This window comes from Falco cherrug, chromosome Z (genome assembly GCF_023634085.1).
Source record: "Falco cherrug isolate bFalChe1 chromosome Z, bFalChe1.pri, whole genome shotgun sequence".
NCBI lineage: Eukaryota > Metazoa > Chordata > Aves > Falconiformes > Falconidae > Falco > Falco cherrug.
This window is the reverse complement of record NC_073720.1, coordinates 63997292-64024483: the sequence shown is the minus strand read 5'-3', so window position 1 is coordinate 64024483 and position 27192 is coordinate 63997292. Positions and strand designations below refer to the sequence as shown.

Here is a 27192-nt window from a genome sequence, read left to right as displayed (position 1 = left end):
TATGTGTGGAGATTTTTATTGATGAGTCACAATTCATCTACACTATTTATAATAATTTGAAAAACATGGAGACTTTTCACTGTAAAAGCACTTCTTATTTTTGCTAAGGCCTTTAACTGGACCATACTTCAGTATGAAATTTGCACCTGTGTGTCCATTGCCTACATCGTTAGTCACATATGAGCAATAAGCTCCTCAGAGGAGTCATGGTTAGAGGAATGAATTAGACCCAAATGTTTTTAATGAATGCCACACTTCAACATGTTGATTATACCAATAATGTACAATTGAAGGAAAGCTAGAAGCTCTGCATATAAATTATGTCTCTTGTGTTAAAGTCATAATAAGCACTGTTACCTTAATGCAAAAATAACTAGATGGTGTGCCTGTGAGACTAAAGGGTGTAAAAATTCCTTCAGACTTGAGATCCTATGACTCCCAATCACATTTTACATTTTCTCTGTACAATGCTTGCAACAGTCACCCATGTAATTTTTGCAATTCCCTCCTTGCAAAAAAGCAGGGGAGGGGGAGGGCAGGGAAGAGAAATCTGAACACATTATGATGTGGATAAGAGACATGGATAGAAAAATAAAGGTCTAATTTGCCCCAAGTTTCCCCCTGCCCAAATGCTTCAGTCTAAGTAGACTAACTCAAACACATAGTATCTAACTATATATATTTTTAAATAAACAAGTAATTGCCAAACACTCTATTGTACCATAAAAGTTATGTAATTCATATGAAAAAAGATTCAAGGTTTGTAACTTGAAGTCTTACAAAATATGTAAAATATCACTGTAGCAGTACTGAAACACCAGTTGGACTAATAAAATTACTATGCTTACACATTTCATTGTATTTACTACTAAATAATAGATGGAACACCTATCTGGGGATGCTCTTATAGCAGTTTCTAAAGGAGAAGAAACTTTTGTCGTAAAGCTGTTTAGTAAAACTTGAAATGTAATTTAATGATCGACTGAAATGGTACACAAATTGCCACAAGTGTTTCACAGCAATAAGTTAAAACGTACTTAAAAAAATATTAGTTGAAATCACACTGAAGTTTCGTATTTTACTGTACTTTTCAGAACTTACAGAAATACCTGATTTTTGATACACCCAATGTCCTTATTTCCTATTTTAAAGTTTGCACAAAGGAGAAGACAAACTTGGAAGGAAACCAGTATAGGGAAACACATGTGAGAGCACATGCTGGGTGAACTTGTACACAGAAAAACATTGACACAAAGAGAGGTTGGTAAAATTCAAAGTAGAAGTGGCAAATAGCAAAATAGCTCCTCTTTATTGGATGTCTTTTCCACACCACTGGGGAGATAAAAAGAATACAACAAGGTTACAGATAAGAGTGAATTTTACACACTTCCACACACTGTAATTATGGTATTTTGAAAAGTGTGACCTGACTTTACAAGCTGAGTACTGAGCAGTCATCAGCTGTGTAAACACTGGCCTTAACCTTTTGCTTGGACTCCCACAACCGATGTTTCTGGTCTTTTAATTAGTTGATTATTTCTGTCCATTGATTTTCAAAATACAAAGCAGACGTAACATCTAAGCTGCAGGTCCTGTATTAAATAATTAATACTAATATTTTGGTCTTCTGCAAAGCTTCTGCCCATGAATTTATTTTATTTTCCACTATGTTACAGTTAACTCCAAAATTTACCACACAGTAAAAATCTGGAAAATGTAGATGAAAAACAATGAGCGACTTGATGTGTAACAGAGGTAATCACTGTGAATTATCAGAGTTGATAACGCTTCAAAAATCAGTAAGAGAAAAATGTTACTCTTTTTAAGTGTCATATTACAACAATGTTTTGCTGAAAACTGTTGTCTGCATCCAATTTAGGAAGGCATCTGCTCATGTTTGCTTAAAACAAAAGGGTGGTTGACTTAATGAATTATTTACAGGCGTGCAATATGGCAACAGTATCATTATGAACTCTTTTCTAAGATCTCCTCTGGCTACTCCTGGCAGGGTGTCAATTTGCTTGTTTTTATGGTAGGTGCATGAAATTATGGAGCAGTTCTCCGAAATGGGATTCTGCTATTCTACTCGCTAAATGTTAGCAAATTCAATGAACAAACTGCATCATTGCTACATCTCTGTGAAAAGGCTTATTTCTTAATAAGAGAATAGCATTCACACACATAGTTTAAAACCAAAATTCTTGAAGTAGATACGCATAGACTTTCCACAAATAGTTTCCTAAAACTACCAAGTTTTAGAAAGTATTCTCAATAATAACAAGAACTTGTGAGTAGCTTTTAACAGAAATCTTAAGAGCAAGGATATTTTTTCATTAACTTTCTCTGTTCTGCAGCAGCGTATTAAGGGCTGAATGGGCAACCACAACAACAGTACTGAATTACAAAAGCCAGAAGAACTAAACTGTTTGCTAGAAGTACAAGGACGTTTTCTGACCAGCAATGGAAACAGCTTTCAAATTGCTGGGGCTACTGAATCATCAGGACCTTGGGTCTGCAAAGTTTAGAGAGGACACCTGACCACTCCATTCCCACAAATAAGGTAGAGTAAAAAGAGCTTAATGAGAATATCCCACACTTGCATGAACCCACCAAGCAGTTACTAATAGATCACTATAAGAATAGAAAAGAAAAATCAAGTGGGGATTCCCCAAAGCTCTGCTCCCAATCTCATACTATTTCAGTCACTAATGACCTAGATAATGGAGTAGGGCTAATTAGTACATCTGAAGATGACACCAGGCTAAAAGCAGTTGCAAGTGCTGGTGAGCAACTTTAGAATGCAAAATGATTTTGACAAACTGGATAAGTAGCCAGAGGGGTGGGGGTGGGTGTGTGTGTGAGAAAAAAGAGAAGGATTACAGAACATTATTCTTGTCCTTTGGTAGGAGCAATCAGTCACTCAAATGCGGAACAGGGAACAACTGCTCAGTGGCAGTACCGCACGAAAGGATCTCTGGGTTATGCTTAATCATAAGTAGAACATAAATCCACAGTGTTCTGTCACTGCAAGGGAGACACTTAAATTATCAGTATGCCTGACCTATAGCATGACTATAGGCAAAGGAAGTAACATCTCTCTGCTCAGGGCTCTGTCCTAGCTCTGTTTACCTCACTCCCAGAGAGGTCAACTGGTTTGTAAAAGAAGCCTAAAAAACATGGCTCACAAAGACTGAATTAACTGTACTACTTTATCCTGAGGAACAGAAAATTAAGGAGAGCCCAAACTTTCAAACCTTTGTGTACTGGAGTAGTTTCCATACACATGAATAGCCTAGTTTAAAATCAATATTCCACCTAGTCAGTTATTTTCAACAATTTCTGTGGTAATTCTTGGCTTATTAGTTACCAGATAAGAAATAAGTGTGCATTATAAAAAAAGCATAATTGAGCTGCTTAGGCACTCATCTGAGGAGACAACAGGCTAGAGACTGCCAAACCCCAGTGTTTACATTGTACTTAGTACACCACACATAGAAATTAAACACTATCAAAAAGTTACTTTGCTCCTTTGACGGCAAAGCTGTTTGCTGAGAACTTCTAATACAATGATTTGACCCAGGAGACACTGCACCATCTCTCCTTAACAGCTGCTTTGCAGCAAAGCACCTCTGAGGGGAAGCAAGGGGGAAAAAAAATAAAAATAGGGAGGAGGGGGGAAACAAAAGGTGAAAAATACATGAAGAAACCTCATCTCTTTTGTAAGACTAGAGAACATGGAAGCCATATTGTTTTCAAGAGCACCTGTTTGTACCTGGTTTAATAAACACTATGGTTTTACAAATTACCTTTGTGTTTTCAGCTGGGGTGATAAATTGATGCTCCATATTAACACAGACCTCATTCATCTCATTTGTGCTCAATGTCACTTGTTTTCTGACCCAAGCAGTATGCTTGTTTCTCTTTAGTTTAAGTCTTCTGGGAACTATAGTATTTCCAAAACAGGTCTAAAGTCACATGGAAAAGATTTCAGGGATGCTATCAACTCATTGTATAATTAGTTAATCTGAGCAGGTTCTGGGTGACATTGTGTTCTCTGTGCTGAGGTCTTTTGTCTGCAGGGAGACAAGGACAGGAAAGCTAGTACTTGTGTGTGTCTGGCATCCAGAATGAACCACTTTATCTGCATTTATTACACCCTACTTATGTACTGTGAGAGAAGCTGCAACTGCGCTTTTCCTTTGGGGGACAAAACCCTGTCAACTTGACAAGTCTATGGTCAGTTTGCATAACATATCAGTTAATGGGTATTTTTCACAGCTATGAGAGGGCTTTAACTCTTTTAAGGCAGCCAGAGCAGAGAAACTGTGGTGGAATATCCCAAAACACAGGAAGAGGTACCTGGTTAGTTCTTACTATACAGTCCAAGGAATAAGCTTTAATGTTTATGTATAATGGTAATGCTAGGAAGCTCCTTATTCTGTTATTTTGAAAAGATAATTTCCTCTGAAATCCTCTTACAGAAATCTTCCCATATCTGATTGAAAAGGGAGATATTCCATGCCTAATATTTGCAACTTAAAAATTAATCAAATACAGGTTTTAACTGTGCTATATGGTATGATTTACCACTAAAGTATTTTCATTATGTTCAAAAAACTTATTTTTTTTGGGGGGGGGGAAAAAAAGCCAGAGGCTTTTTAGCTTCACAGTAGGAACGGGGCCAACGCTGTTTAGGTGTATTTCAGCACAAATGAGGAAGGAGTTCAGAACACTTACAAACATAACGTATAATTTTAGTTAATTTCCCTGGCTCATAAAGATGTGTTTCCATTTAGCATGGCTGATAGTGTCAGTTTGTGACAAGTGTAGGTAGACTGTAGGCTGGACTCAATTTATTAAGAGGGAGTCTAGCTCATGCAGCCTTCAGCAGTTGCAGACTTTCTGCTTAGGTATAGACGCTGTAATCAGTCTTCTGCTTACAACAGCACTAAAATCGGTGTCTGAAAAATACATTGTGTTTATGAAGAGAGAGGAAGAAGGAACTGTTCAAGAATAACATATTATATTATCTTTATAGTAAGAGTACAGCCCTGTGTTTCCTATGTTGTAGTCTTAAAGACATTCCCTGATTTGTCTTCAGCAAGGAATTGTACTTTTCTAGCAGTGTGATGGTTTACACCACTAGGGTCCCAGGATGATCTGGGCAATATGAACATCAGGGGGTATCAGATAGGGGTAAGCACAGAGGTATGTGACAGGACATTAACTACTTAGCACATTGATATCATTGCCTTCTCAGGCTTCATCAGGGCTTTGCAGTCCCCAATACTGCTGCCTGCCTATAGCAACTGCTGCGCTCCCTTTGCACTCTTGGCAGCTGTACTTCAGCGATGTTTCTAGCCAATGATTCCACTGCTGTTGTTTACCTGCTCACATACATGGCAGTACACCAGAGAACAAATCTTGAACTCTTTCAGACTGGTCAATGTTTTGCTGTTTGTCAATGAATATGCTTTCATAACTTTGTCTTTTTAAACAGGCAAGATGAATACATCCAACCTTTACATAGGCTATAGAGGCTAGACATAATGCATCCCGTGTCTCTGAACCATGTCCTGTATGTTTTCACTTTATAGCACAACGTCTGTCTTTAAGCTGGTTTCCCGTACCCCCACCCACCCCTGTTTTGAAATTTCCACTGGAAAAAAAGACATTTGATGTTTTGAAGAAGCCGAATGGCCTAAAGGTTACAGCAGAAAAAAAATCATTAAGATATTAAATCCAGTGTTTGTTTAAGAAAACTTACATCTTGCATGCTGCTGTCTCAGACAATTATTCCTGTGATGTGTGAGCTGTGGCACAGGAGCAGGAGCAGTGGCTCCAGAGGGCATGGGAGTTCTGGGAGATGAGGTGGAGGTAGTACCTCTGTGTGAGCCTGGCTCAGCAAGCCCAGTGCATGCTGCTGCCTCGTTGCTGGCGGGACCTGCCTGCACCTTGTAGACCCTTCTGTCGCTACTGCCACTGCACTCAGCCCTGGTGCAAACAGCCGCCTTTTGAGTCAGGGAATTTCACTTATCTACTCTCAAGCAAACTTCTGGCCACCAATTCAGGTGTTGAGGGAAAACAGATGTGAGCATTTACACACACACAAATACACACACTGAGGTGAACACCTGTCCTCCCCTACTCCCACTCTCAGGTCCCCTTGTTTTCACACGTTGCAGGGTCCTCCAGGGCCATAGTCCCTCAGGGGTGTCCCTGTCCCAGTACAGGTTCCCTGTGGCTGCAGTCCTGGAGGTGTCCAGGTCCTGGTATGTGTGTCCCATGACTGCAATCCCTCAGGGGCACCCATACCCCTTTTGGCACATTATGCCCTCCCTAGAGAGTGTCTTCAGCCCCAGCAGCTGGGGCCTTTCTTGAACACATCGGGGTCTGCTTGTTCTTCTCCCGCTGACACTGTCATGGCTCAGGATGGATTTTCTTTCCAGTGCTGTTTTCATCAGTGTCAGTGGTGGCTGCAGCCAGCACGTGAGTCCATGGCCTCCTCCTGCACCATGCACTGTTGCAGCCCCCACCTCTTAAACCTTGTCACTCCTACCGGTAGAAGCCTTGAGAGACCCTGTCCTGCCTCGTACCAAGAAAAATAAAGAAAAAATGTGGCTGATTTAATCCCTCAGCAGCCTTGGTCTCTCTTTTCCAAGTGCCTATTTTTTCCTGGGTGGTCTTGTAATGGCATCAGAGAGTCTCCCTGGCCAAGGTCCCTGCATGCAATACAACTTCCCAGGTAAATAAATAAATAAAATTGTGCTTCCTTATCTCACACAGGTGTTTTGAAGGTGAGTATACCCGTGGAGATTTCTGACAGAAGCACAGGTCAGTACAGGGAGGATGGCTGAGCACTGCTGCCCATCCCCATGGAAGGATGCAGAGATCCCTCACATGACAGTCCATCCCCATCCAGGGGGAGTCTCATTTGCAAACTGAAACCACTAACAAATGCTGTCAAATTTCCATGTGCCATTAATTGTGCTATTAACTCCTCAGAAGTCTTCAGGAAAGTGCACTGGAGAGGCTGCCATAGCCCTGAGAAGTCTTTTGTTAGAGTATCTGTCTTTACAACTTTATTTTGACATGACAGGGATAAAATTGCTAACAGCAGCTAATGGTTTGACTATTGTTTTTATATTTATCAAGTTTGTAAGCTCAGAAGCTGTAGATACAACCAGGTCCCAAAGATGTAGGAAGAAATGAGGACACATTATCACCTACAAAAAAATGCGAAGGAAAATAACTATATCATGGATGTGAAGAAAGCAAGTTACTAAATAAAGCACAAAAAATTTGCAACGTTTTGTATGCTTTACATATACTTCTGTACATAACTACATGAAAAATTAAAAAACAGATAAGTTTTGCACTTCTAGATGCTAATGTCCCTCAGTTGACCTGATGATTGCTTATAGATGTCATTTAAGGAGTAGGTGTTGTGAAGTCAGTTAAAAAGGAAGAGAAGTTCAGAGCATTTGTGTGCCAGAGGTGAAGCTAGTTGTGGTGCGTGACTGAGAATGAAGGATTGTAATGGAAGAGTGGAATAAAAGAGAGGTGGTGGGAAATAAGGGAGAATAAGTATCAGAGAGGAAACTGTAGAAATTAACGAGTGCACGTAAAAGAAGTTGTAACAATTAGGGTGGAAGAACATCTGGCACCACTTAGGAAAATTCTGTGAAGAAAGGGTTACATACTAAATATATTGTCGGCTAAATGTCACAAAAATTTTAAGAAGTCATCTACCTTCCTGAATTAATCACAAATCACTTATTATGAGTGTTAGATCTCAGTTTCTAAATATGTGAGATTGATTTCATTAAGACTGATCTCAGAAATAATATAACATTTCTATTCTTTGGTTGGGTATTTCTGACAAAATACCTTCTGAAATACATGCAAAAAAGAAATCATTTTCACAAAGATTTTCAGATTGAATAAGCTTTCTACAAATATTTTACCAGAAATGTCTACTACACAAGTATATGCACAGTGTGCTTGCAAAGGAGGTCAGGACTGTGGCATGCCTTTTTGAAATGCAGATGCAAGAATACTCAAATAATAGATCAGTTCTTGTAATTTTAAAAATCTGAAATAGTCACATAAATAATAAATCATTTCAGTATAAAAGGTCCACAGATATTACCAGGATGCCTTCTCTGCCTTTGTTTTAATTTGGACTATTATTTCCTATATTTTCTATGAATCCAGACCATGATAAAACCAAAAAGGAAATGAAAGATGAGGCTGATAGATGAGGACATAGATCCTCAAAGGTTGTTTTTTAAGAAAGAGGGAAGCTCAATTTATGAACAAAATTGTATGATGCCAGAAATGTTTCAGCACCATAATTATTTTATAATCACTACTGTTTTTTTTAAATTTCATGTAATCCTTTTTGTTATCTTAGGTCATTATATGATATAATGTATAATCTAGGAAATAAACTGTGAAATAAATGTGAATTAAATACAAATTGTCCTATTTTGATGTTTGAAGAGAAATAAAATAAAGTGAGAAAGGGCTAAAGAAAGGAATTGCTGGTAAAGACAAAATCTTCCATATTATTCCCAGTGATCACAGAATGTAAATACATCTGCAACTTAAAAAGCAGTGCAGGAGATTTTAAATAATAGCTGACTGGACATCAGTGCAGTAGATATTGTATAGGTTGTTATGATTTACTGTTTTCACAATTAACATTATAGCAATAACAATTTTGCCAGATTGTAAGATCTTGCTTCACATATTTATTTTCCAAACATGCCTTTTAATAATGCTATTCACAGAATCATAGTATTCACATAGTACATCAGATTCAGCTTCCTGTGTTAAAGTAAATATGCCAAACCATTAGCACACAGCAATTACAGATGTGTATTGCAGAACAACATACATCACACATTCTGTTCATACCAAGAGGCTATGAAGGTCATACCAAGAGGGAGAAATAACTCTTCAGATATTCTCAGAAGTTTACAAAGTTAAAAAAAAAAATCCTCAAAATTTTTAAATTCAATATAACCTGTGACAATATTCAAACACAGTAGCTTCTGCCACTGAGCAAATACACTGTACATACTAAACAAGTGTTGAGGAATGGAGCTACACTGCCTGGAGTCCTTCTAAGAATGTGTTACATTAATCAGCCCTGTAGCCAAAATACCATGCAGTGCTGTTGCAAGTTAGTCTTGGGATAAATAGAAATGTGGTCTGTGGAAATGGCAATGCTTAAAGAAGTGCTCTTGTCATGTTGAATATATTGCTTTTCAAGGAAACAGAGTGGTCAGATGTGACATCAGGGTTATTAGCCCCTCTCAGGAATAGCTAAGGTAACAGTGAGAAAAATTCTTTGCAATGGTATAGTACAAACATTATTCCCCATAGTTTGCAGCCAGGCTGTTCATGTAAAATATATTTTGAATACAGAAAAGGGTATAAAGCTTCTTCCTAAGAATGCTAAAGTGTTAATATTAATGGAATATTTCATTTAAATGTCAAAAATAATTAATATCATATTGAAATTGTCTATTGAGGTAGAGAAACATGAGTGATAGCAATTGACTTAGATACTTGTTTTCTGTCCTGTTACCAAATGCTGATACTCTCAAAGGAATCATTCTAGCAAATGGTGTAAGAAAAATCAATATGTCCAAATCAGAGTCAACGCTGGTGCCCAGAGACTGATGAAATATCTTTATATCAATAACTTCTCACAATATCTTCCAATAAACACAGGATTATTCTGATGAATTCATCAGGTAATTTCAAGGCTTTATTTAGGCTTCAATGGTCAAGAGCAGGATAGACAACGGTATATCATCATAAAAATTATAATCTGTACTCTGTTCAGGAAAGGTTTGCACCAGCTCACAGGTATTAGTAGAACTAAATAGAAGAGCATAACCTTTAAGCTGGACCTGTGGAGGGAGGGAGAGAGTGATGAAAAGAATGTCTGTCTTACCAGAAAGTAAGAATAAGGTCTTGCCCTCAAGATGTAAAGATATGAATTTTTGACATACTGCTCCATCCTTCTTGATAATATGGAACAGCAAAACACCTTTCCATTTCTTCCAGGAAGAAAAGAGAGTGTTCTTTCTAAATTTCAGCTCAACAGTTCATAAAAATCACAGTGGACCAGACATTGTGACACAGAAACTAGTCATGTCAGTCTTTGGTCAGGTTTCGTTAGAACATGCTCTATTGCACCTCTCCATTTTGGAAGATCAAAAGACAGGAATAGTCAAGTTTTGAGGATTCTGATCAGTGGAAGGATTTCACTGCACTCTATTTTATATGGTCCTGCTCATACAACTTACAGCTGAGGTCAGTTACTTCATTGACAATTTTTTCATGTTTTTAAGATCAGAAAAGTCAATTGAGATAACTCAGTCTGAGTCTGCTAGTAAAAGCTACTAGGAACTTTTTGATTGTTCCACAAGCTGGTAAAGGACTTTTACCCTGAAGTTTTGTGGTGAATTAACAGTACAATATAGATGTAAAAAAATAAAAAATAATAATAAAAAAATCCTTACAAAGGTTTCACTATGCTAGAACTCTCAGATAGCTTTGCTCCTTCAAGATTTCTGGGCCAGTTTTGCAGACTCAAGAGATTTAAATACTTCAAGAAAAATATGTTTACATTTATTTTAACTTCAACCAACCTCACTGCCACCAAGTAAGTTGTGTTTCCATCTCAAAAGAATAAGTACACGTTATCATATTTTCAGTTATTTCCTGAGCTGCAGAACTGTGAATCATCCTTTTAGCAGATCAGTTATGTTTTCATGTTTTCCCAGTATTTCCCACCCTGCCCCCCCAAACCCTCCACAAACTTGCTGTAAGAAGGAAGAGCAAAACAACAGCTTGTTTTGGTGTTTCTCCTTCCTACAACTTATTTGGAGATATTTAAAAGATGTCTGACACGGTCCTCGGCAACTTGCTCTGGCTGACTCTGCTTGAGCAGAAGGGTTCGACCAAATGACCTGGAAAGGTCCCTTCCAACTTCAACTATTGTGTGATTCTGTAACTTTAGAGCATAGGTCACTCGATGGAATACCTATGTGATAAAGGCTGTGCAGCTACTACATACAAAAGAGCCCATGTGGAGAAGACATCAGCAAAATGCTGTCGCGTCCATCTAGATAGGTGGATCAACAAGTTGTGACCAGCTGTGTGATGATACAACAAACCAGCTATGGGTGGAACAAGGTTATTCTAGACAAGTTGTGTAAAGTCTATCAGCCAGAGTTGGGGGTTCTGTCTGTTTTTTTAAAAAGGATGGGTTTTGTGTGTATTTTCTTCCTTCCATTCTGTGCTAGGAAGCCTGCTACATTATTACAAACTGATACTAGAGATGATTGCAGTAATGCACAACCCATAAGAGAGGTCTAGGCGCGATGGCAAGTTCTGTCAGTGATGGTGAGTTCCACAACGTTGCAGCTTTTATTTGCCCTTCTTCAACTTCCTAATTTTCCCCCCCCCAAAGGTAACCTATATTCTATATAAACCTTCTCTTTATGATTTTATTTACTGGTTTCTTTATGGGGAATGTGACAAAGCACTGTGATGCTTTTCACTAATAAATAAATAAATCAATGAAAATTGGCCTCAATAGATCAGTATTTTTTAAAAAAAAGAATTAAGCCCCTTTTCTCATTGCAGTATCATAATGCATATCATACCTTGATTAAACAGTGTGTAATCAAAAATAAATATCTTGGTCATTTTGTATTTCTGATTTTGCTGCAGTTTCTCATGTCATTGGCATGCTCCACTCATGACAGGAATTTGAGATAGAAGATATATGTTTTCCTGTAGCAAGCAAAACTGGCAAGTGTTACAGTATTAATAAATGTATTTGAGCTTCAAATTCTTCATGGAACTGAGAATTCTGAACATCAAAAAAATAATTGCGTTGTTCCCTCAGATTAGGTCTGTGTCTTTGAAATACACTGTCTTAGAATGTTAATTGAGTTTGACATAAGCATGGATATAAAATGCATCATGCCACTCAACTTACCAGCAGTGAAACTGATTACCAATTATAATCATTCTCTGCATGGTGACAGGATACCAAGATGGAGATGTTGAATATTTCAGTTTGCAATATTATCTGGGTTGTTTAAAGTACTGACTACGTGTCCTGAAACCAATAGAGGTAATTGGTATGCATGTAAGAGCTGGCAGGCTGAGCACATCACTTATTTATAGAGTCTTTTGATGTAACTCTGTGGAAAAAAAATGTTAATAAAACATGGTTCAAAGGAAAATTTACACTCACCATTATAATATGACATAAAGTACAAATTATTGTACCTGAATAACTGTTTTCTAGTGTATAGTGTTCCTTTTTCCTTTTATTGAACTAGTCCACTGAAACCTAACAGAAGGGGGAAGGGGAACACAAAGAACAAGAAGGCTATTAAGGCTTTTCATTTTGTGATGCAGCTATCTGGAAATTAAGATACATACACAAGACAGAGAGTGGAAAATCACTGGGTATGTCATTGCTTTCATAACCACCTAATTTGCTCCACAAATTGGTTTATGGTCCTCTTAGGGCATGTTCATCAACAAACTCCATGTCAACAATTGATGGGAAGCTTGAATTGGACCAGAAAACAGGATACAGGAAGTAACACGGTGACCTTAGTTGAAAGGCAGTGAGCCAGCCAAATTAACCTTCACTTAAGTCCTTCTACTGCAAGGACACCAGCAATGCTAATTTCTCTGAAATAGGAAGGCAAACATACAGTCTCAGAGATAATTTTTACAGAATGCTTTGTTTTTGTCAGAACTAGTGGTAAACCTTACAGGATCTATGCAAAATCAAACTTTGTATCACAGGCATGAACAACATAGAGCTTCTGGTCACCGGATAAAAAATGAAAAGAAACACAATATTAGCAAATGCTGTTAAAAAACAAATTCATTAGACTCAGAATTTCTTTTCTATGAAGCAAGGGAAATCTTTAAAACTAGACACAAAGGGGAAAATGGGAGATCAGAGTCCAGGCTATCCCATGGGAGTTAAATATTAGGATATTACATAATATTTAGCAAGAAATCCCATTTAATCTTGTCATTAAAGACTGAATTGTTATGTTCATGCCCAAGCGGCAGCAAATTAAAATTAACCAAGCACTGACTGTTGTCATTTCCATAAAGGTGATCATCTGCATTTCCTGGTGTTAAATGCTTCACTGTGTGTGTATTTTTAAGGAACTGTAGTGTTTCATGTAAGCTCAATAGCAAATTACTAATGCCTTTTGCTCTTGAATTTTTACCCCTTGACGCCTGGCCATCATGGCAATGAAAACTCTATACCAAGTGCAGAGATCAGTCTGTAACGTCTCCCAAAACCCCCTTAGCACCTCACTGATCTTGCCTTACAGAGAGGCAGATGCTAGTAAAAATAATTAAAAGTTAAACAACGAACGAATTCCTAATAGTGAGTTCCACACCCAGGTAGTCTCATTAATGTAATTTAAAACCTTCAGTTTCATGTGACATGGAAGGCTACACCTGTCCATCAAATACACTTGTTGTTCTTGTGGCTTGTCTGCAGTGCTGCAATCATGAAGATCTTTCTGATTCCATTTTGGCTCTGTGGATTACCTATGATCACTCTCAACTCCATTTTAAGAATTAGTGGTTGAAATGAAACGTTTATTTACAAGCACTTCCTTTTGTGATCATAATTTTGCAGAAGCAATATTTAATTACTTATAAAATATTTACATGATTAGAGCATGAAGAGAAATACGGCAGTGAAATGTGGGTAAGGCCAAATTCTCTGCAAGCTGACTGCTATCAAGATTGCAAATCCTGAAGAAAATATCATGTATTTGAGGTGGGGAGGAAAAAAATAAATTCTGCTACACAGTATATGTTGCTGCTGAGCTAACCAAATTCATGTTTTATTTATAAAATGTGCAATATAGTGCTTGAATGTAAAGCATTATTTCCCTGGTGCCAAAGTCCTCGGTAGGTGTCAAGGCATAGAAGGAGGAAAGCACACAGGATTGCACATACACCTTCCCCCCAAAAAGCTTTTTGGAACTGTATTGTGGGATCAAGTGAAGCCCAAGCACACTGCCAATAAAAAAATTCACACAACATGGGGAGTTAGAGCCTCTTCACAGTGTAAGCATATGGTATCCTTTAAAGAAGTAAATAATCAGCCTGTTTGCACCCAAACTACATCTGTATAGCCTGCCTTGGCAGGGAAAGCTCTAGTCAGCTGTCTTACAGGTCAAATTTTTCCAAATGCCCTTGAGAAAGGTGTCTTTGCAGGAGATGGGTGCTAATCAGTCAGCAGGACCTGGATGTGTATATCAGCAGCTGCCGCAGGAGTGAGCTGTGGAGGGGAGACTCGGTCCAGTGGTGGAGCACTGAAGTTAGGCCATTGCTTACTTCTGTGTCTGTAACTGAGGCACTCAAATCACCCAAGTTATACCATTGTGTTTTTAATAACTGAAGAGGCCAAACTCCCCTTGATTTCTATGAGAAGGGAAATCAGATATGCTGTTAGTACCTGAAATGATACTCATTTGTTACAGGTACTGTTACTCATAATTATGCATTAATAACAGGTACAGCTAGTACCTGTAAAAAAAAAAAAAAAAAAAAAGTCCACAGAGCTTTAATGTACTGTGATGTAAAAATTAATGTTGCAGTTTAAAGTTGTTTTCTAATACACTTCAATCAAAATGAAGACTTACTTTTCATGGCATAGTGGGGTGAGATCACAGCTCATTTGCTCTCATTGATTTCACTCAGCCAACTTTTTTCCCCCCAGTCTGGCTGTCTGTTTGTCACTGAGACCCTAATTCAAGTCCATTAGAGTGGTTCCACCGCTACCTGCATCTAGCATCAGCAGAGTTTGTTGCCAGCAACCTAGTACTCAAAGCCAGTTAGGGGATGTGAGCTCTGATGCCAAAGCAGAATTGTTTTATGAGAAGGCGTTGGGTTCTCAGCAGCCTGACGTCGGGTCTGGCACAGCACCTGCAGACTTTGTGTGGACTGGAGCTACAGCCTGCCACAGCTGGCTTGGTTGTAGAGGCAGAGCAATTGGCCTCTGGCTGAGATCTAGAACCAGTCAAGCCTGGTGCAGCCTTTTCCTGGGCACCAAGTTTCAAGGCTGGAACTATTCCTTGAGTATCATCAAGGATGCAGCTGTCAGCAGGGGAAAATTAGGCTGATTTACCCTCAGAGAATGCTACACTAATTCAGGAAATGCACACAAAGGACATGAGAAACAAACATCAATTAAAAGAAGAAACATGAAAAATATTCAGCATCTGCCCTGCCCTTTATTATTATTCCAAATGCATTCAACCAATCATTCTCTCAGTCTGCTTCATTATTAGCAAATTGTAAAATAAATACTGAGTATTTTTATCTTCCCATTAGCAATACTGAATCTCATTTCCTTGGCAGGAAGATTTCCATAACTGGCACAAAGGGAAATACCCTACGGTGGTCACCTCACACACAAAAATGTCTTTGAAAGAACGTAAAGCACAATTTGGTCCTTTTTAATTTGTAGAAGGAGAAAGATGTTAATGAAATGACTGCAGCATCTTTATTAGGGTGTCAAGTTTTGAACTGAATATTGAAAAAAACACAACAAACTATTGAGTGAAGAGCCATAGGAGTAAAGAAAATAGGAATACAGGCAGAAAGAGCTTCTTTTGTTTGTGCTTTAAAGTGTGATGTCTACAGTTATTAACATATTAATATTGAATAACATTATGGCTTCAGAGGCTGCATATTATGCGGGAAAGAAACACATTTATTGGTATCTATTTTGCTGCCATTCCTCAGTGACACAGAAATCACATAAGGTATCATGAAATTCGAGATTACGTCTACAAAGCTCCTGAAGAGGTACAGAGCGTGACATGATCTTGATCTTGCTGTGGGCTCTGCACGCAGCTGCTGCACAGTCTGCATGAGGAGGGCCCGTGCCGAAGGGCTGCAGGCAGAACAGCACTTGCAGACTTGCTGCCTGTGTGGGCAGGAAATTTATTTTCTTCCCTTTCACATGATCCTCTAATGCCATGGAAAACACAATGCAGACAAAGTGGGAAAGGTGAAGAAATTTCTCTCTGTATAAATGTATCTAATTAGCGGACACTGGCCACTCTCCACCACATATCCAGCTGGGTCTTTTGTTTACCTCATGTTTTTCCTTTATAGGGGATTGAGAAAGGAGAGTCCGTGTATCAGGAAAAGAGGGAAGCAAACACAAAAGGGAATTAATGCACAATTTTCACCTTTTGAGTGATTATGCTCAGACTAGCAACTAGTTCCTGTTGGATGACAGCTCTCTGTATGGGCTTCTTACCTCTGGTGTCCTAACTGACAAAAAGCTTCATACAAAAAACCCTCTGGTAGCCATCCTCTTCTGACAGATCAGCTCATTTTTTTGTATTGTACTATGGGTTATATTTACCTTCAGAACCAGTGCAACTAGATTTCTGCGTGTGCTTTTAGTTTAGGTGTTGCTGTTGTAGTGTCTTTGCTGGCTCTACAGATCTGTGTATACTTGCACAAGGGTTGTTTTGCCATTGAGACATAACAAAACAGGCAAAACAAAACAGGCAATTTGTACCCCTAAGTAAGAAATTTAACACAGGTAAGAAAATGACTGATACTCATCTACCTCATTCCATAAACTGAAAATAAAAATAATAATGACGTGGTCTGTAATAATAAAGAAACAAATTACAAATATTACACTATTGATTTTGAAGGACTGTAATTTCAGACAGGTGCTTTCTATTCTGTCAGCGTTATAGATCCTGAAAATGAATGGATTCTGTTTCAGGAACACTGCCTTCCAAAAACCCACTTCCCATTATTTGCAATATTTTGAATAAAAACTGAGGTAGCACAAATGTTTAAACAGATGGCTCAATGACATGCCTTTTTTCTTTACTAATCATAGTTATTAAAGCAACCACTTTATTTTTTATTGTGTTTTAAATGGGCATAGAAAATTTGCATCTGATAATGACCTTTGTACGTCATGCTGCAAATTGATTTTGATGACCTTTCACTCTCAGATAATTAGGCTTCATGCACATTCATCTTGTTCTCACTGCACTGAGACTGCTGACTGCACTGGGCCCTGCAAATTTCCCCTTTTCCAGCATGTTGTCTCTTACTATCCAATCCTGATCTATTGCTGTTGGAGAATGTAGTGGGCGTTATGTAAAAATTGCAATTGTAATTTGGCTTCCCATTAAATGTTAACACTTGTGCCATGCCAGATTTGGGGTGAAAATTGTTGACAATAGCTTGTTCTCTTTCAAAATGGGAGCTTCAAAAAAATCAGTTGTCAGTGTTCAACGCATTGCTGTGCCTACCTCAGATTTATTTTCCTCTTAAAACTAAATCTAATTTGAATGGCTCGGTGATTCAGCTTAAATTCTCATTCAGTCCTCTACAAACTCCATGTACACAACATCAAAATTACTGTAGGAAATACTGTGATATCCTAGGCGAGGTTGATTTCCAGCGGGGAAAAAGCCACAAATGTAATGGCTGCAGGACAAAAATGCAGCATGCGGACAGAGCACATGAGCGTAGTTGTCTCTAATGGAATGTTTTTCCTTAGGCATCAGCTGCTCTAAATGTAAATGTCTTATAGGGATGTGCAAGTGTTACACCAAGACATACACTATGAGTAAATCTTCAATATATTCTGTGAGTGATCAGAAACTTTCTGAATGTGAACTGATAAAAATCACATACTTAAAAAGCAGACATCATGAAAGGCAAAATGTATTAAGTTTTTCAGTAGAAAATGATAAAGGAATTAAAAGCCTCTTGTCAGCCTGTAGCAATTACTTAATCCTAAACACATTATTCTAAACAGGATTCTTTCCATATTTTGGCAACAAAAGTTGGTCCTGTGTTTCATGTCCAGCAAGCTAATACAGGTAATAGATGTAATAGGATAAGAGTTGTTTCTAGATTAATAAAAATCAGCAAGTCAACCCTGCATCAGTAAGGGACTGTATGAACAAACCACCCAAAGAATCTATATTGCTTCTTTGTACATTTGTGTTACAGACCTGCATAGAGGACAAGGGTCTGCGGTGACAGAGTTCTCCAAAGATAAAGGTAAAGCCCTCTAATCCAACCTGTTGTAAGCAATTTGATATACATGTACAAATGAATAGAAATAAAAAAAAAAGAGAGAGAGAGAGAAAAGTAAGCAAATAATTAAGGAATACTGTTGTTTCGTGAAAGGGTAGCAAGTTTCTGCTCCCTGTAAAGATGGAAGTCTTTCTGTTATATGCTCTGATGTCAACCCCAGCAAGTTCTGTTAAATTCAGTTCAACAAGAGAAGAAAGTCTGTGTATTTCTGTGAGGAAAAGGAAACTAGAACAGGACATGAAGGTCTCAGAGGGTAAGAAGCGCCTTAAAAACAGCCGAGCTTAACAGAACATTCATGCTGAGATATGTTTATTATTAATGTTATTGTTATATTTGTCAGCAAAGGCAAACTCCAAGAGAGGAAAAAGTCTGGAACATAGCCAGAATGTGTTTACTATCTTATGAGCAGGATGGAAAAGAGCTTTCTGTGTTTCTTGCTGTGTAAGATCCACAAGGGCAAGGACTTTGTGTTCTCCTTTATTCTGTACAGCTCTCAGCACAATGTCAGTTCTTAATAAATAATAAATAAAATAATGACTTGGAGAACATATAAAAAGATGAGTGGGGAGGACATACTAAATTATTCATAAATGTTCCCAACAATGTCACTTTCCAATTAAAGTGTCATCCTATCGTCTGTGTGGGTGAGACAACAACCTTCATCTCACACAAATGTGACAGCACTAAGAGCAAAAGGATTTTGTCATATATTAGTAACTAGGATGTGATAAAGCATTTAGAACAAGTTTTCAGGAGTGCAGTTTTTCTATAATTGTCTTGCCTATATCACTAAAATTCCAGTCATTTTTTGAATATAAAACATATGTACTAGAATTTGACAAAAAATGTATTTAATGGTTTGCATAAAAGCTCATAAACTGCTTAATAGTTGTCTTTTTGAGCAAGTCACGAAAATCGGAAATAATGTCAAAATTAGTATTAGCTACCTCCTAAGCAGTTCCTCTCTACGGCAAATCTACCGACCTAGGTTTTAAGACACTGCTTCTGCCCTGCCTTGGCCAAGCAGGAGCAGTGCAGATCCTCATGCCAAGTTGTGCAGTCTAGTTTATGTCAACACTGTTCAAAGCTAGCTATACTCATGCTGTATATTAGATAAAGTAAAGCATCGGTTATCTCACCAACCTTTGTATGATACAGTGGAGTCCTCCCTAAAGCCACTGTCATGACTCTCCTGCATCAAACACTACCATTAATGTCAGCATAACCTACACACCAAGGGCCTGTGCTCTGCGTCTCTCCCTCTCCCTCAGTGCTTCCTTGGTTCACAGAATCACAGAATGGTCAGGGTTGGAAGGGACCTCTGGAGATCACCTAGTCCAATCCCTGCTAAGGCAGGTTGCACAGAATTGCGTCCAGACATTTTGAATGTCTCCAGAGGAGACTCTTCCAGTGGTCTGTCACTCTCCAGGTAGTCTTTCCTCACAGTCAGAAGGAACATCTTGTATTTCAGTTTGTGCCCACTGCCCCTTGTCCTGTCACTGGACACTACTCAAAAGAGCCTGGCCCCATCCCCTTGACACTCAAGCTTAAGGTATTTGTAGATATTGATAAGGTCCCCTCTTGGTCTTCTCTCTCCAGGATTAACAAGCCCAGTTCTCTTAACTTCCCTGTCTCTCTCGAACTGGGGAGCCCAGAACTGGACACAACACTTCAGATGCAGCCTCACCAGGACAGAGTAGAAGGGGAGGATCACCTCCCTCGACCAGCTGGCCATGGTCCTCCTAATGCCCTCCAGGATCCCATTGGCCTTCCTGGCCACCAGGGCACACTGCTGGTCCATGGGCACCTTGCTGCCCACCAGCACTCCCAGGTCCTTCTCCACAGAGCTGCCTTCCAGCAGGTCACCCCAGCCTGTGCTGGTGCCTGGGGCTGTCCCTCCCCAGGGGCAGGACCCTGCACTTGCCTATGCTGAACTCCATGAGGTCCCTCTGCCCCAGCTCTCCTGTCCAGGTCTCATGGAATAGAAGTGCAACCTGCTGGTGTATCAGCCGCTCCTCCTGGTTTTGTATCATCCTTCAAAAGACAGCGATCAATAGGGTGAGAAGGCAGGAAAAGGAGGTAGAAGATGTAAATGCTTTTCCCACCCTGAGGAGATTGTTCGGAGATGTATGTTATTGCTCTTCTCCAGTGGTTCTATTCTGAGTCATGCAGCATTTAGTGTGGTTCTCATAATTACAGGGTTGGGAGCTGTGAAGCAGTATTACAATAAACAGCAAGATTGATTGCAATAAATAGTAAGTTTCTAGCTATCATAGCCACAAAATTTGAAACCCTGAACTTTGGAAGACTTAAATACAGAAAACAAAACAGAGCAACTGTAAATGCATATTGTTAACTCTCATGATTCCTAAACATATTTTACCTGCATAAAGACAACATATAGCTTGGGCTGCCAGTATTCAGAGATTTACAAGGCTGGATCAGTATAAGCAAAACTATCTTTCTGGTTTTTTTCCTCCTTGGTTCAGAGATTTGGACTGTGGTATAAATCTCCTAACAGTAATGCTGTGTTTATTTAAATGCACTCCTCCACATTACAAAGATACCTTGTGCGTATATAATTGACTTGTTCATTATATAGACAAGTAAATATAGGCCTACACAGTCAGGCAAGGAAATATCACTAATATCAGTTTAAATGAATTGATAATAGGCGTAAAAAAACCTGTTGGTAAATTTCAAGGACCTTATTTTTTATTTATTTTACAGCTGAAACTAATGACAGGATATGAGCATGTGGCAGATGAATATAAAATGTTATAGAGATCACCAGTATGCAGAGTATTTCCTGGATCCTCTGTTTTATTTACAGCTGAGCTGATGCACAAAGCCTTTGAACAAGCTTCTTAGAGCATACTGCACAGTCGTTTCATTCACTTTCATGTCAACAAGATTTGGCTTGATGAATTAAAACAGAAAAATGCTGGGTAAAACACTGCAGACCTGCATGATTCATTTTGCAGCAATTTTCTCAAGGCTGCCTCAAGAATGACCTGCTATCTTCTTCACCTTCTTATCATTTTCCCATCTGGAAAAGTCTGAGCCATGTGGTGCACTGGGGAGTAAGTAGTCTGAGACTGCTGCATTCAAAGGCCATTAACAATCATAACTTAAAATCACCACCCTCCTGCAGACAAGGTTAATAGTAGTCTATATAATAGGTAGGTAGGGAGGTCAATAGTTAACTTTTACTAGAATAAATACCAAGCGAATTATTCGGTTTTCTTTGTTACCTCAGATATAAACCAATAACTGCTACTGAAGATTACTATTGACAACATGGAACTTTAAACCTGTTAGACCTTAATGGCCAGTGAAAGACATCCTTTGTGTATATATCTTTTGGATTGCTGTATTAATTTTCTTCCCCTAAAACTGAAATACAGCTGTATATTCACAGAGCCCGGCAAGTTTGATTAGTTTAGCAATTATCTTGGTAGTCTAGTCCAAGGTTTTGAAATCCCAAAATTTGGAGTATTAATTTTCAATACAGAGGGACAAATCAGAGAAAGACACTAACTGTCAATAGCGTCAACCCTACGTTGATCAGTGCAGTGCCATAAATGAAAAATAAATTAAAAAAAAAAAACACAAACCAAACAAACAACAAACCAGGAATTAAAAATAATATCAAATTTCAAAGTCTAAGTTTTCTAACCGGTGTTTGCTCCCTAAATGAAATTCTGAAAAGTTCTGTTAAAAGAATACAAAATGCTCTGGTAGGGTAAAGTGGGATAAAAAGCAAAACAGTGCTGTCACTATAGACAAACACCTGAAATGGCAGATAATGTAGAAAACCAAGAAACAAACAAAAGAATTAACCTCTATAAAAGAAGGACATTAATCAGGACCTAAGAGGGGATTGATAATAATTATAGTGAATCAACAAAAGAAGGAAAAAGGTAGTTCCTTTAATGGCAAAACCAGTAGATAGTAATGAGTGATAATAAAGGTTATTATTTGCAAGGTCAGTAAAGCCACTGATTATATTTCCAGTGGTAGAGTAGGTACATTTATATGTGGGCATGTGCGTGCATGCACACACACGCAGACACAGAGGTGCACACACATACACAGACACAGACACATTCTGCTTCAGGTGAATGGCAAACGTCAGTGCTAAAATGGCATCTGGCAGCCCACACATTATGGTGAATTAAATATAAAGGTATGTTTGAAAAGTTTGTTTCCGTTCATATGAAATGTTTAGGATTTCAGTCTTTCAAATCCTTCAAATGGGTGACACTGCTTCAAAAATTCTTTGCCTCATGAAATGAAGAAGAATTTTTAAAAATATATTTTGGTTCTATCCATATCTATTTGTAAAGTTCATATTTATCATTGCATTCTACACTTCTGTACCTATAGATCTTGATTGTGGAATCTGGAGCAGTGAATTCTGCCAGTGTATGAGAGGATAAAGCTTAGTATACTCCTGGTAAATCCTTTGTAAATTTTAGGCCCCTTTTTGAGACTCCTTTTCCCTTCCCCTTCTCCCTGAAGCCCTGAATGGCTCAGTGAATTGCTAAGGGTTTATGGAGCCTTTCACTCTGGGTCACTGGTTTGATTCAAGTCTAAGTCAGCAGTGAACCAAGAGTCATTACCATCTGAGGATGGGTTTGTGCTCCTTTAAAATGAGCTGGCGGCTTGAGCCAGTTCCCTTTGAGTAAAGTGGTAAAGCACCTTCACAACTGACAATCTTCTGGTGCATGCTTAGCTGAAAAGATGGACTTTCAGACCCATGGACCAGTCACTACAAGTCAGAGAGAAGGGATGCTCAAGCTCCATTGTAAATGTCCACTAATTACTTTTCTTGTATAGAAGAAGTGAGGAAGTTTTTTTTCCAGAGCTACTAACCTCTGCTGTATTTATAAAGAGCATGCATAAAAAAAAAGAATAAAGAATTTATGTCACTGTATAGTCAAGCTGTCATTAAAGAAACTTTTTGAGAAAGGAAGAATGTTATCTTGCCTTCTTGCTCTGATTGTCCTCTAGGAATGACTACATCCTGATTAGTAAAGAAAAAAAAAAATATTAAATCACAAGAAAATTATAACTGTGAAGAAAACTTTGGCTTTGCCACTGCTGGTAGGGCTGACACTCCTTTGATGAGGTAATCTTTACTTTTTAATGGAATGATCCTTTCCAATAGTCTTACTCACCTACAAGTGTAGTTTTCTACTTCCTGCATTCTTTACAAGCAGCTTTAATAAGTCAGTGCTCATGTTGACAATGTCCTCTGTGAAACGATGGACAATTTCTAGTTTGTTTATACTTTTTTCAGCTGATAATGGAACACTACCTGTAAACAAAAAGTTTAAGTGGTGGAGTTGCCTTTCCACTGGCAGTCCTTAACTGAGGTTTTTCTCTATATCATCTGCATCTACATGGTGTCAGAAGGTCTGGCTGATTTCTAGTCCCAATCCCCCTTTCTCCTATTGACAGTTTGCCTTTCACTCATAATCACAATACATCTGAAAATGCTGTCTACTTCAGTCTAATCCCATTTCAGCAGGCTTTGTCTGGCAAAGCCCTCTAACTTACAAACCAAGAAAATCTCAGATTTACCAAATAAGAAAGCCAGATTCTTATGAATTAGTATGCTTCCCCTGACCTTGGTGGAACTTGTTTATATGATCTCCCTATCCATGCATGCAAAAGACATACTTTTTTACATATAAGATTCTGTATATTGCAAAATAAGCTTCTGCTGTTCATCAATTGCTGGTCTTGCCTGACTCACTGTGCCTATAGCTTAAGCTGGCTGAGTAGTGCTCCAGTGCTCCAGCTCATTGTCTGAAATTGCAAAATCACTGACTGCTGTAGTTCACAATCAATCTGAAGCCTCTTATTCTGCAAAAGATCTATACACATAAGTAGTTTTACACATGTGAGTAATTCTATTGTGTTCAGAATAACCTCCCATCACCAAGTCTGAGTTTGATATTTAAATTATTGTTTAACTCTGAATTTTTTAGCTTTGGTCACTTAACTGTGAATTTGAATAACTCATGGGATATGATGGGAAAAGCATGTGGTCCATACTACTGTTGATATTTGCATACAAATATCTGCTTCTAAAACTGGAGCCTACAAAGAACAGCCCATTTAAAATACCTATATTTCATGCTAAAGTCTGTTTTTACTTAAAAAGAGTTAATTCTTTATGTTATAAGATTTACTTATGGTATTCTCTAATTTGATGACTGATAGGAGATGCTTCAATAATATATAATTTTATCAAGTGTATTTTCAAATTATTCTTCCGGTGAATCAATCTGAGAATGCATCTAACAGGCAGGGGGAATGGGGGGAGAGAGAGGGGCTCATGTGTAGAATTAATTTTGCCCTCTGGAGAAATCCCCATGACTGCACACAGTTCAAAACCCATTATGGTTGTTTCACAACCAAACATTTGATGCACTGATCAGTGTCAAGAGTGGCAGTAAGGAAGAGTCACAAAATGAGACTGAAAAGCCTTGATAGTGCCAGCTGTTCTCTAACCTTGACTCAGTGGTGTGAGTATTAAAAAAAAAAAAAAAAAAGAAAATAGAGAAAGCAAAAGAAAAGCAGGCAAGTAAGCAAGCAAAAATGATAGTAAGGAAACAAGACAGACCTGAAAATATTGCTCCCTCCAGATAACAGCTTTCTTCTTTCAGCTGCTGAAGTCTTAATTATTCTCTATTAATAAATCAAAATATCAGAGTAGTCTTGTAGACACCAGCTATGGGCTCCCCAAGGGAAAGTTAAAATCTTTTTAACTCCTTGAAGCAATAAAAATACTGCCTTCTAATTATTGAAAGGTTTATTATTATTATTATTTGTGGTTTTGTAAAAAAAAAACACACCAAAAGACACAGCAACATCTGTCTCTTCCTACAAGTTTTTTTGAGTGGTGGAGTTATTTATTCATAGGAGACTTCACAGAAAGACAGAGAATAATAAATTGAAGACTTTCTATAAAAGAAAAGTATCAGAATATCTTGCTCATGAATCAGAGAGATTTATTGTTCTTAACACAAACATTTGGGAAGCAGACACAGAAGCCTGGAAAATACTGTGCAATGACTAATATTAACATAAAAAAGAAATTTCCCACTGAAACGTGCTGTGGCTAATGATTTAAAATACTACTTACTGTTTAAGTGCTGCTGTCCCTTGAATCCATATATTTTAAAACCAGACATTTACTGGTGGATAGTTCTTTTGGAAGGCGAATACTTCATGTTAAACACTGGTGTCAAAGGTTAAGAAAACACCCCATGAACTGAGTAAACTATGTATTCAAGTAGTCCTCTTTAATTATTAATTTATGTTCATGTTGATAATAGCTAGATCTTTCTAGACCTTTGATTCACACTTTGCAAAAATACTATAGAGTAACAAAGTCAGGCAGAGTTAAACAAAATTTAATAGAAACTAAAAATTTTGAATACCTGTAAAATAAGGGTGGCAAAAAATAAAAGTATTATTAGATTAAAAAGTCAAAGCAACCTCCCAGCTGCATCTCAACAACCTAAGATATACAATTTCACAATTTATTTTCACTTGTTTTTTGTATAGTGTAGTGTTTGTATCCTACAAATTCAGAGAAAAGGCATACAATTATGCATTCATTGGGACTGGGAAAAAAGATGTGGTATAAAATGTGTAAGTAGAATCTTTGTTGAAGTATAGAAGTGAACTAAAGTGCAATATTTCTGTATTGCTTGCATTAGTTAAATTAACTTTCTAATTTGCTTCATATTTCTTTGCCTCTGCATAGTGAGATTCGGTTGGAATGGAAGTACCAAGGAACTGAGCTGTTCTCGTGTTTTTTCAGTGTGACCCTTTTGCCATGGAAATTTAAGTAAGCTTTAAAGTTTTTGAAAATTTAGAGGCTGATTTCAAACTGAATCTCCTTGCAACCTACTGCTTCTAGTAATTCAGCAGCTGATCTGGCATCTTAGGCAAGGTTACACAAGCTGGTGCCAATCTGCAAAAGAAGGGTATGAGTCTTACAGTAGATTTTACATGGGGCTATGGACCCCTGGAGCCTCACTTTAACCACTGACTAGTGATGTTTCTGGAGCTCTGTACACACTCACAAATGCGACCTGTCTTCGCTTGGCAGAGGAGCTGCACCAGCTGCACAATTCCTTTGCAGGATCCCTTTCATTGCAGATGGGAGGAATTCAGGGGCTTGGCTGGAGTATAATGTTCTCCAACTAGCCCTGCTTGGCAAACTATTCATTGAGCAACTGTTGGAGCAGCAATTCTGAATTTAAAACAGCCCTTATAATAGATGGGAGGACCTGACCACAAATTCATTGTCCTGAAATTTGACAGGGTATTTGACGTCATCTCTAGCATTTAAGTAGGTCATTTTTCCTGAACAAGTGATTCAGGGCAACTGGGTCCAGCCTCATGGTTCACATTCAGTGGATTGTTTATAACTAAGCTGTAGCCTCTGATCTTGAACTGACATTACATATCACTCATCACACATCTGTCAGAAGTTATATCAGTATCTGTAGCAGCAGTTGCATCTTCTGGATGAAAAGTCTCAATGTTTACCTTTAAAATGTCAGTCCTTCTGCACTCTCAGCATTCACAGACCTATTCATCAGTTTGTTCTCATCTGCACTGGAGATGTATTCAGAATAAATGAAGCAAGCAGGATGATTTAAATACAAGGAAGAAGCTGTAGTTAAAGTCATCTGCAGGTTTCACTTCACAGGCCAGTTCTCAAAGGGATCCTTCCTGCAGTGATAGCACTTGACTGTGACTTAAATATCATGTGGAAAGTATGGGCGTAATTTTGATAACAGACCTTCTCAGCTGAGGTTTAAAGATGGCAGAATTTATCCGTGTAGGTGACTGCGAAGAGGTGGGAGACTAAAACAGTGGCATGGCCACTGCAGTACATGCTCTATCCAGCAATAACAGCTGTATTCAGACAGCACTATGCACAATCCGTGGTGCAAATTAGGAAATCATTCTAAACACCAG

The 27192-nt window shown here is 38.3% G+C and overlaps 1 long non-coding RNA gene across 7 annotated transcripts; it reads right to left on the bottom strand.

Moving 5' to 3' along the window:
* LOC114016912 (uncharacterized) lies at nucleotides 1–25428 on the bottom strand. Of its 7 annotated transcripts, none has more exons than XR_008730337.1 (4): nucleotides 25340–25428; nucleotides 18096–20214; nucleotides 11691–11835; nucleotides 1–1332 (listed from the first exon to the last, which is right to left on the bottom strand). It is a non-coding gene; the product is annotated as an uncharacterized LOC114016912 (long non-coding RNA). The 7 variants fall into 7 exon arrangements; XR_008730335.1 differs by lacking the exon at nucleotides 1–1332 and adding an exon at nucleotides 7068–7226; XR_008730338.1 differs by lacking the exon at nucleotides 1–1332 and adding an exon at nucleotides 12325–12388 and having other exon boundaries at nucleotides 8756–11835.
* Between the last annotated feature and the right edge of the window lie 1764 nt (nucleotides 25429–27192).